The 10,758-nt window shown below is 34.7% G+C and overlaps 1 pseudogene; it reads right to left on the bottom strand.

The window, feature by feature from the left end:
* Positions 1-506: 506 nt before the first annotated feature.
* On the bottom strand, positions 507-9,564 carry LOC101965024 (endosome-associated-trafficking regulator 1 pseudogene; annotated as a pseudogene).
* Between the last annotated feature and the right edge of the window lie 1,194 nt (positions 9,565-10,758).

The following is a 10,758-nucleotide window of genomic DNA, read 5'->3' as shown; positions in this document are numbered from 1 at the left end:
CCACGTGGTGCCTCTGCACTTGGGCTACTGATCACAGAATCCACCCTAGGAAGGCTATGACAACCACTGAATGACAGTAAAAAGGCATGTGTCCCTTTTCAAGCTGGTCATTGCTGGGTGGCTCTTAGTGTTTTTTGTGCTTACGTAATCAAGACAATCAACTGAACTTATCAATGTTCTGGGATGAAAATGGAAGAGCACTGAATACAGAAGTGATGTTTTTATGTTTAGGAATTTAAAAACTCACTGGATTTTATAAAAAAAAAATTTCCAACAAATTACTGAATCTACAAAACAGAATTTCACCAAGAAAGACTACACATAAACCACAAAAGCAATTCATAGACAAGAGCTACTCCTATTGCCGGTGGCCAATAACACTGTTTTAGGTCATGAAATTACTATCTCATGATAACTATTCAAGTGAAGACTGCACACTTTGGGGCACAATTGCACATTCAGATAAAGCACTACTGATCAGGGCACATAGAAGCATCCAGAGGTCCTTAAAACTTCTCCTCCTCTTCTTTAACCTCGGAAATCCTGTCTATAGATTTAAGGATTTCAGCAACAAAATTCAGTGTTTCCACTCCAGAAACCAGCTGCTTTATGGAGGCATGTGCACTGTTCATGACAACACAGAGATTCTGTAAGGCCACCTCACACTTCTGCTTTACCACCGTTAGGCTGGCACCCTGGCCCGACCTCAGGGCTTCATTCTCAGGCTTGAAGTTGGAGAACTGTGCCTGGAGCAAGTTTATTTCCTGTTTCAGCTTCAGGATGTGATTTTCTGCCTTTCCAACCTGTTTCGTCATCAGCTCCAGGTTCTGCTCCACCTGCTGCACCACGGACTCCAGGTCATGGCAGTCACTCTCCTCCCTGATCATCTTGGCTTCTAGCTCCCGCTCAAGCGTCCTTACCATTTCTGTTTTGAGTTCAGGGAAGCTCTGAACCTCATTCAGCTTTCTTCAGCTTAGAATGTTCATCCTTCAATGCTTCCTAACTTATCTGCAGTGTCCACAGGTGGCTGTCTCCTAAATCATCCCCATGAGTTGTAAACTGGGCACTAGGACTCCCTACTGGAGACGCCAGCGAGATGCATGAATCTGTGCCACTCCGTGTCCAGTGGCACTGAGACTCAGGCCCCACCAGCTCTGACCAGGTGAAGAAGAAGGAAAGGCATGTGCCACAGGGTGATGTGCTGGCCGTGGCCCTAGAGGAGTGACCCTCCTCCAGAGCAAAATGGCCCCGTTCCACCAACTGTCCTCATCATCCTCATCCTCATCCAGGATGTCACGATCCCCTGTAGTGTCTTCCAAATGTGGCTGCTGATATTCCAGGGATACCCCTTAGTCTGGGGGGTGGGAAAGCTGTGGTCCAATCCCAATGAGTGCCTCGAGGCTTCCTATGGATAAACTCTGCTATTAGTTGTATCCTCTTTCTTCAGACTGAGGTCCTTGGTTCTCAGAAACTCTTTAAAGGAGAATGGATTAGTCTCTTCAAGCTCTTCCAGTTTATTGTCATCACGAACGACAAGGTTCTGGGGGGCACCCTGGGCCCAACATCACCTAGGCCACCTAACCTGGCCACAGCCCCACTGCCCGCTCTCAGGTCGCGGCTGCCCTCCCCTCCTGTGGTGGCTTGGTCTTTTATAATTTCTTTTCTGTGATATCTCCATAAATAGAGCTTAGGGCAGACATTTATTTATTTATTTACTTATTTATTTACTGGATAGTTTTTAATTAAATATTTTTATTCAGAAAAAATTTCTTAGCCATAAATTAGTCCTGTAACATTTAAATGTGTAAGGGCTTTAATCAGTTGTTTTTCAAAGTGTATCATTAATTTGCTATGAGCATTACAATATATTATTTATTTATTATATAGTATTGAGCATCCCTTATGCAGAAAATTGTCCTTGTGTGAATTTGTTTACATTCCCATTTTTAAAAATATTTATTTATTTATTTTAGTTGTAGTTGGACACAATACCTTTACTTTATTTATTTATTTTTATGTGGTGCTGAGGATCAACCCCAGGGCCTCCCATAGCTAGGTGAGCACTCTACTGCTGAGCCACAACCCCAGACCTGTTTACATTCCCTTTATAAATATATTTTAGAATAGCTTGGGAATCAGTACTAGTTCTTTAATTGATAAAATTCAATGTGGAAGCTATTTGTAAATGAAATATTTTTCTACATTGTTGATCAGTACAGATTTTCTATTTCTGCTTAATTCAATTTGTGAGATTATATGTGTCCAGGTGAATTAATCCATTTCATCTAGGTAGGTTTTCCAATTTGTTAGTGTATAGTTATTCATAATATTTTTGTGATCCTTTCTATTTCTATGATGTCCATTGTAATGTCTCTTTTTTTATTTCCCATTTTATTTGATTTAGCCATCTTTTTTCTCCCTAAACTTAACTAAATATTTGTCAATTTCCCTTATTTTTTCAAAACAACCAATTATTTGTTTTGTGCTTCTTTTTATTGTTTTATCAATAAAATTTATTCATAGTAATAGAAAGCTATCTGGAAAAGAAATAAAGAAAACTAGTACTGTTTTTAGTAAATTTGAAGGTGAAATATCTCTACAATGAAAAATCATAAAACATTAATAAAAATTGAAGACAAATAAATGAAAATATGTATGTGTTCATGCATTAGAAGAATGAGTACTATTGAAATGTCTAGGGTCATATGTTTTCTCATATATAAAAGCTAGAGAAAAAAAGAAAGACTGAGGAGGATCTCACAAAAATCAAAAGGAAATCACTAGAGTAGAGAAAAATGACTAGGGAAGGGAGGATGAGAGAGAAAGGGAAAATACTAGGGAATAATACTGACCAAATTATATTGTTACATGTGTGCATGTATACATATATAACAATGGACAACACCATCATGTGCAACTATAAGGAACAAAGAATATGGAAAAACTTTTCAAGCTACACAAAGTGATCTGTAGTTTAAATGCAATTAATATCAAAATATCAATGACATTATGTATAGAAACAGAAAAAAAAATTCTAAAATTTTTATGAAACCCAGAGGACTCTAAATAGTCAAATTAATTTTGAGTAAAATAAAACTAAAGATATCACATTTCCTGACTTCAAGATATATAAGATACAAATGACATAATACAAATTTCTAGTAAAAACAGAACACCATGGTACTGAAATAAAAACAGATAAGTAGACCAATTGAACTGAATAGAGAACTAGAACAAAGACTGCACATTTATGGTCTTTCTCTCTCTCTCTCTCTCTCTCTCTCTCTCTCTCTCTCTCTCTCTCTCTCTCTCTCTCTCTCTCTTTGTTTTTAAAGTGTGAGGGATTGGATTCAGAGCCTCATGCATGGCAGATAATTAATGAGACATATCCCCTACAATCAACCAAATTTTGACAAAGGCACTATGAGTAAATGACAGTCTCTTCGGTAAGTGGAGTATGGGGAACTGGAAATCCTCATGCAGAAGAATGAAAATAGAATCCATCTCTCATCACATACAAAAATTAACACACAATGGATGCAAGGCTTAGATGTACCACCTGAACTATGCAACCATTGGAAGAAAACATAGGAAAGAAGCTTTGTGACATTTGTATGGGCCATGGTTTTGTGAATAAGATAGGCAATAGAAATATAAGTTGACAACTGGGATTACATAAAACTGAAAGATTCTTCACAGCAAAGGAAAAGATCAATAGAGTAAAAAGACAACCTACAAATTGGGAGAAAATATTGGCAAACCATGCATCTGTCAAGAGGTTAATACACAGAATATACAATGAATTCAAACAACTAAATAGCAAAACATAAATAATCTGATTTTTTTAAAGATAGACTAAATTCCTAAATAGATGTTTCTCAAAAGAAAATATAATGATGGCAAATGAATACATGAAAAAAACTGTTCAACATGACTGATCACCATGGAAATGCAAACCAGAAACATGATGACATATCACCTCTTTCCCATTAAAATGGCTACTATTAAAAAACAGAAAAAAAGAAAAAAGCACAAACATTGGCAAGGAATAAAATAAAGAGTCATTCTGACACACTTTTGGTAGAAATGGAAATTAGCATAGCCATTGTCAAAAACAAACAAACAAAAAAAGCTTGTATTTGTAGCAAAACAAGTGACTATTTAATAAGTTGTTGTATATTTCAAAATATATAAAAGAATTTTGAACATTCTCACGAAAAAGAAATAATAATTGTTGGAAGAAGTGATGGATAACATAAATAGCTAGCACTAATTTGATCACTGCAAAATATATGCATGTATTAAAACATCACTCTGTACCCATAAACATGCACAATTATATGTAAATTAAGAATAAAATTTAATAAAGGCATTAGGTATTATATATAGGCAAAAATTCCTGACCTTATTGAGGTCACATTGTAGTGAAGAAACAGTATGCATAATAAAATGACCAACTCAATGTTGTAGATATTGGAATGGTATAAGTGTTGTGGGGAAAAATAAGGAATATAAGTCAAACAGGATGCACAAGACTCAGGGCCAGGGTAGGAATAGGGTGCCAGCATGTATTTTAACAAGGATTGAATGAGTAGAATGTAAGGCTTCACTGAGAAGGTGATATTTGAGCAGAGCCATGAAGGAAATGAAGCTGTAAAATACACGGAAATCTTCCAGAATAGAATGTAAGCAGAGGGAATGATCTAAGGCAGTTTCAAGATATTTTCAGGTCAACCTGGCTGGAAAAGTAAGTGAGGGAGAAGAGCGACTAGAGGTATAGTTAGAAGGATGGGGGTGATAATATATGATGTAGGGCATCAATGTAGGCCAACGTTAGAACTTAGCATTGAACCATGAATGGGATGCAGAAGCATCAAAGGGGATTTGAACTGAGCAGCATTAAGATCAGATTTAGATTTTAGAAATTTAGTGATAATATTGCATTTGGAGCAGGGCAATGGTAGAGGAGAAGAGTCAAATTAGCAGGCTATTGCAATAATCCCAGAGGTGGCTCATGCCAGAGCAATGTGGAAGTGAAGACAGTGAGAAGTAGAGTTAAAAGCAGTTATCAGAATTTTCTGAAGAAGTGAAAATGAGCTGCAAAAGAGAATGAGGAAAGGGAATCCTGAAGTTCTTTTTCCAAATCTTCTATTACATAAAAGGATATACTGAAGACAGAAGTCACTGTTGTTGATGCACTAAACTCAACTTGTTATCAGGACAATTTCATCTTGTAAGAAACAGGAGCCTGTTAATGGGTTTCAAATTCAATTAATGAGTGTCATGAAACTAAATGTACTCTAATGCCCGCCAAAGAAATGAGCTATTAACAAAAAAGCTGTGAAATAAAATAAACTCTAAAAGTTTTAATCCATTCTGTTTGTGAAATAGGTTAAAATCAGGGGTGAACTGGAACTGGCTTGCATCAGCAGAAATAAAAACAACTGTGCAGATTTTGTCCTAGATGAGTGTTTAATGACATTATTGTATAGCTTAAAATTGGCATGACTGTGAGTATTCAAAACACTGAAATCATCAAATGTAATAGACAAACATTTTGTGTTTTTCTCCTTTCCAGGGTACCAGTTGTTAAACATTTACCAGCATAACCCTGATAGTAACATCAAAAACAATAGATTTTAATATTGAATTAAGATAAACCCAACCAGGCACAGTGGGACATACCTGTAATCTAAGCGCCTTGAGAATTTGAGGCAGGAGGATCACAAGTTCAAAGCCAACCTCAGCAAGTTAATGAGGTCCTAGGCAAGTTAGCCAGACCTGGCCTTAAAATAATAAACAAACAAACAAATGGAAAATAAGTGAACAAATAAATAAAAGGGCTGGAGAAGTCGCTCAGTGGTTAGTGTTTAAATACCCCTGCATTTAATCCCTGATACCAAAAGAAAAGAAAAAAAAAAACCCATAAAACTAAAAAGTGCTACATTCACTCTGCTTTCTAACATAACTACTCTCATTTATTTGCATTACTCTAGACCTTTCAGGAGGAAAATAGTTTATGAAAAACATTAATACTTTCACAAACTACTCTGTGGTGAGCAACAGGTAGTTTGACCAAGAACAATCCCTTTAAATTCAAGAAACCTAGAAAAGTTTACTATTCTTTGGAATCATAATAAGGTACATTGAAATATAGGTTTTCCATTTTCTAGAGGGGGAGAGTACCCACTTTAGAGAATTGCTGTGAAAACCAAGACCATGGTAACTTTCTGCTCCACAGAAGGCACTAAAGACATAGAGGTCCCTCCTCTCTCTGTCCTTGGAAACCCTCCTCACCAGTAACACATGCATGTCTACCAGGGACTGGACCTCAGAATAATTGTACCAATATCTTCTTTTTTATTTTTCTTGTTGCTCATTTATTTAAAAAAAAAAACTATGTTGAAATACCATTGATGCATATAAACTTCACCAAAGTGCACAATTCAATGAGTTTGATAGGCAGGCACACCTGCAAACCCTCAGATGCAGTCACTTCCAAGAATGCAAGAATGACCCCTGGTAGCCAATTCTAATCTCTAACCTCAAGAAAAATCACTGATATCCTTTTTGTCACTACAAACATGTGCATTTTATAAAATTTCATATTAAAAGAATTATATGGCATCTATCTGGTGTCTTGATTTTTTTCTCAGTATGATATTTTTGATATTTACCTATGTGTGAGTTCTAATTGCTCCACCTTCTCTCTGACAGTTTAGATATGTAGTAATTTTCACATGTCAGTAGTATAAAAGATGATAAATAATATCATTTAGAATTACCTTCCTTACTATTCTTATGTTGGTCAGTTTTTCTAGAAAATCTGAGTTAGGTATATTAGCATAACTAAATAGGATGATAAAGTTGTTAATTTCTCCCATTAGTTCTGAATTTATGCTATTGGGCATAAATAAAGACTTTTTTCTGATTTATTGGCACTGTTGTCACTATTGAGTGTTCCACTTTATCCGTAGTGATTCTCTTGCCTGGCACTGTGCTTTGTCAGAATACATATGACCCTGACAACTTTATTCAGCTTACTGCCTACATACTGGATAATCCATGTTGCTACTTGCAAGCTATTTTTATTTTGTATTTAAAGTGTGTCTCTCTTGGACAATACACAGTGGACTCTTGTCTTTGTAACCAGTCTGAAAATTACTGCTTTTTGAATGGGTATTTAGGCTGTTCATAATTAATACAGGTATAGTTTGATAGGCCATTTTACTAGGTGTTTTCCACATTCTTTCTCATTTTTATCTATTCTTCATTTCCTGCCTTTTCTCTATTAATGTCAATCTGCAGTATTCAATTCTATTTTCTATTTTTGCTTTCCAGCTATATTTCCTTGTATTGGTATTAAGAACTAGAATTAAAGTATACTTACTTTATTACAATCTACTTGGGGTTAGCATCAAATTACTTCTGAAAAAAATAGATAAACTTTAAAGCAATACATTGCTATGTAATTTGTATCACTATTGTTATGTGTATGCTATCAACCTCTTAGTAGTGTATTAAAATTTTTCCTCTAAAATTTTAGAAGAAATTTAGAAAATAAATGGTATACATTGAATATCAAAGTTCTGTAATTATCCATGTATACTTATCACTCCGTGCTTGCCATTGCTTTATAGAATCCAAGTCACTTTGTGGCATCACACTCTGCTTTTAGCATTCTTTATATAACCTGTCTGCTGGCTCCAGAGTGTCTCAGTTTTGTTTATTTAAAACTTGTCAAGGCCAGGTGTCCTGTTGCATGCCTGTAATCCCAGAGGCTCTGCAGGCTGAGGCAGGAGGATCCAGAGCTCAAAACCAGCCTCAGCAACTTAGTGAGACCCTAAGTAACTTAGTGAGACCCTGTATCTAAATAAAATACAAAAATAAAAAGGGAATATGACTCAGTGGTTGAGGGCCCCTGGGATGAATCCCTAGTATCAAAAAAAAAATTCAGATATAGACTTCTCAGTTAATATTGTTTTTCTTTCACTCATTAGACAACAATGTGTTAATCTTCTAACCTTCATAGTTTTCTTCTTATTGGAAAGTTTTAAAGAGTAAACTTACTCTGACTTTTTTTCATCTTTTAAATATCTTCCAGTTTAAGTACTTGGGTTTTAAAGTTAACACAGTTTTTATAATTATTATCTAAGGGCAGGTTTGAACAATTACTTTATTCTGACACCTTTACCAAGAGTCAGCAGGTTTCATCTTGAATCATTTCATACTTTTGCCAGTGTAGAGATGACACCTTACATGTAAAAAAAAATGTGTAAGACTTGATAAAATTCAATATGATGAACTAGGTTCAGATCTAGATATAAAAATTATCTGCTTCGCAATAAAAATTTTAAAGGTATAATAGATTCTTTGGACTATGATAACATGCTTCGCTAGTTTTAATTTCATTTTAAAGTAAAAATATATTTATTTTATATGTGCTTTTCAAGCTAAGAATATACTTCACTGAGGAGGGAAAGGAAGTGGGGAGGGCAAATAAAATTTTGGCAGAGAGAAAGTCTGCATTTAAGAACATCTGTTGAGGATATTTTAAACTCCTTTTGATAGAATTAGAATGTTCATCTTGCTAGGTTTAAAATCCAAAGGTCAAAGTTGAACTAATAGCTAGAATGACCTTGTCTTTACTTCTTTGGAAATTGAAGTGCACCTCTATTGACAAAATGGTATTCTAATATATTTGGTGAGGGAATGCCTTCTGAATACGGCAGACAGGATAATTAAAAAACAATAGAGGTTTATTTAGCTCACTGCACTGGAGGTTAGAAAAAGATCATGGTGCTAAGCTCTGGTGAGGGTTGTGCTGCTGAGGCATAACCTGGGGGAGGGCTTCCTATTGTAAGAATGCCAGCTCCACTCTCTCCTTTCAAAAACCACGAATGACATCATCCCAGCTCCACCCTCTGACCTCATCTAATCATCTTTACCACCCAAAGATTTCACTGCAGATACCAAAAGCATCTGGATTTGTGGATGAAATTTTTAACACATGCACATTTAGGATACGTACTTAAAGCATGGGAGGGAATGAATAAAGTAAAGCATGAATGAAGGCAAAAAATAGGAAAGAGCCAAAATGATTTATATCTATTTATATAGGCTTTCAAATACTCAGATTATTTTGATTGAAATTCTTATTATTTTTTAAATTTATATTACATTTGCTTTTTAACTGATACATAAAAATGTTATTCCTATTTATAGGATACTGTGTAACATATACATTGTATAATCATAACTGTTTCCTCAGATATATACCAGTACTTTATCACAAAAACATCCTAAGTCCTTTCCTTAGATTTTTGAGTAGACAGTACAGAATCCTTATCTGTAGTCACCCTACTCTGCCATATACTCCATTCCTCCATCCCTCCTACCTCTCTAGCCTCTAGTAACCATAATTCTATTCTCAACTTCTATGTGATCATAGATTATATATATATATATTCTCCATGTATGGGTAAGAACACATGGATTACATGGTACTTGTATTTCTGTGCCAGGTTTATTGTACTTAATACCATGGTCTCCACTCTCATCCATGTTGGCAGAAATAAAAGGATTACATTTTAATGGCTGATTGATATTTCAAGGTATATATTTACTACTGCATCTTTTTATCCTTTTATGAGTTGGTGAATACTTAGGTTTGTACCAATTCTTGGCCATTGTAAATAATGTTGTAATAAATGTGGAAGTGCAGAAGTCTCTTTGGCATACTAATCTCTTTTTCTAAAGATAAATATCAAAGATTAGGATTGGTGTATCATATAGTAATTCTATTTTTAGTTTCTTAAGGAAATTTCATATTGTTTTCAACAATGCAACACTAATATATATTCCCATCAATAGTGTGCATGATTTATCTTTGTCCACTTTCTTGCCACCATTTATTGTCTTGTGTTTTTTGATAATACCCATTCTTACTGGAGTGAGGGAATATCTCATTGTTGTTTTGATTTACATTTCTCTGATGATTATTGAAACTGAGTATCTTTTCATATACTTGTTGAGTACTATAGCTTTGTAACATGTTGAAGTCAGGTAGTATAATGCCTCCTATTTTGTTCTTTATTGCTGAAGACATCATGACTATGTGAGTGTGTGTGTGCTTCCATACAAATTTTCTAGTTTTATTATGGATACCACAGTTATTTTGATAATAATTGAATTGAATTTGTATATTGGATAGTATGGACATTTTAACAATATTGATTCTTCCATACCATGAACACTACATGTTTTTCCGTGTGTGTGTATATGTTATGTGCGTGTGTATATGTGTGTGTGTGTGTATCCTATTTCATGCTTTTTCTCATTGTTTTATGGATTTCATTGCAGAAATCTTTTATCCTGGCTAAATTTATTCCTAGGTATTTTATTTTTTCTCAATAGCTATTTAAATGGGAATGCTTTCTTGATATCCAACTCAAATAGTTTGCTAATGAGGTACAGCACTAATTTTATATGTTCATTTATGTCATGTAAATTTGCTGTATTTGTTTATCAGCTCTAATAGTTTTTGAGTGGCATTCTACATATAATATGTCATCAGGAACTAGTGAATAGTTCACTCCATCTATTCCAGTTTGAATGTCCTTTATTTCTCTCTCTTTCTTGAATTTGCTAACTAGGACTTTCAAAACTATATTGAATAGAGGTGGTGAAAGTAGGCATTCTTGTCTTATTCCAGATCTTAGACATTATATATTTATTATTATGATTATTAACCTTCAG

This window comes from Ictidomys tridecemlineatus, chromosome 5, assembly GCF_052094955.1.
Source record: "Ictidomys tridecemlineatus isolate mIctTri1 chromosome 5, mIctTri1.hap1, whole genome shotgun sequence".
Taxonomy (NCBI): domain Eukaryota; kingdom Metazoa; phylum Chordata; class Mammalia; order Rodentia; family Sciuridae; genus Ictidomys; species Ictidomys tridecemlineatus.
The sequence above is the reverse complement of the archived record's forward strand: the minus strand, read 5'-3'. Positions and strand labels throughout refer to the sequence as shown.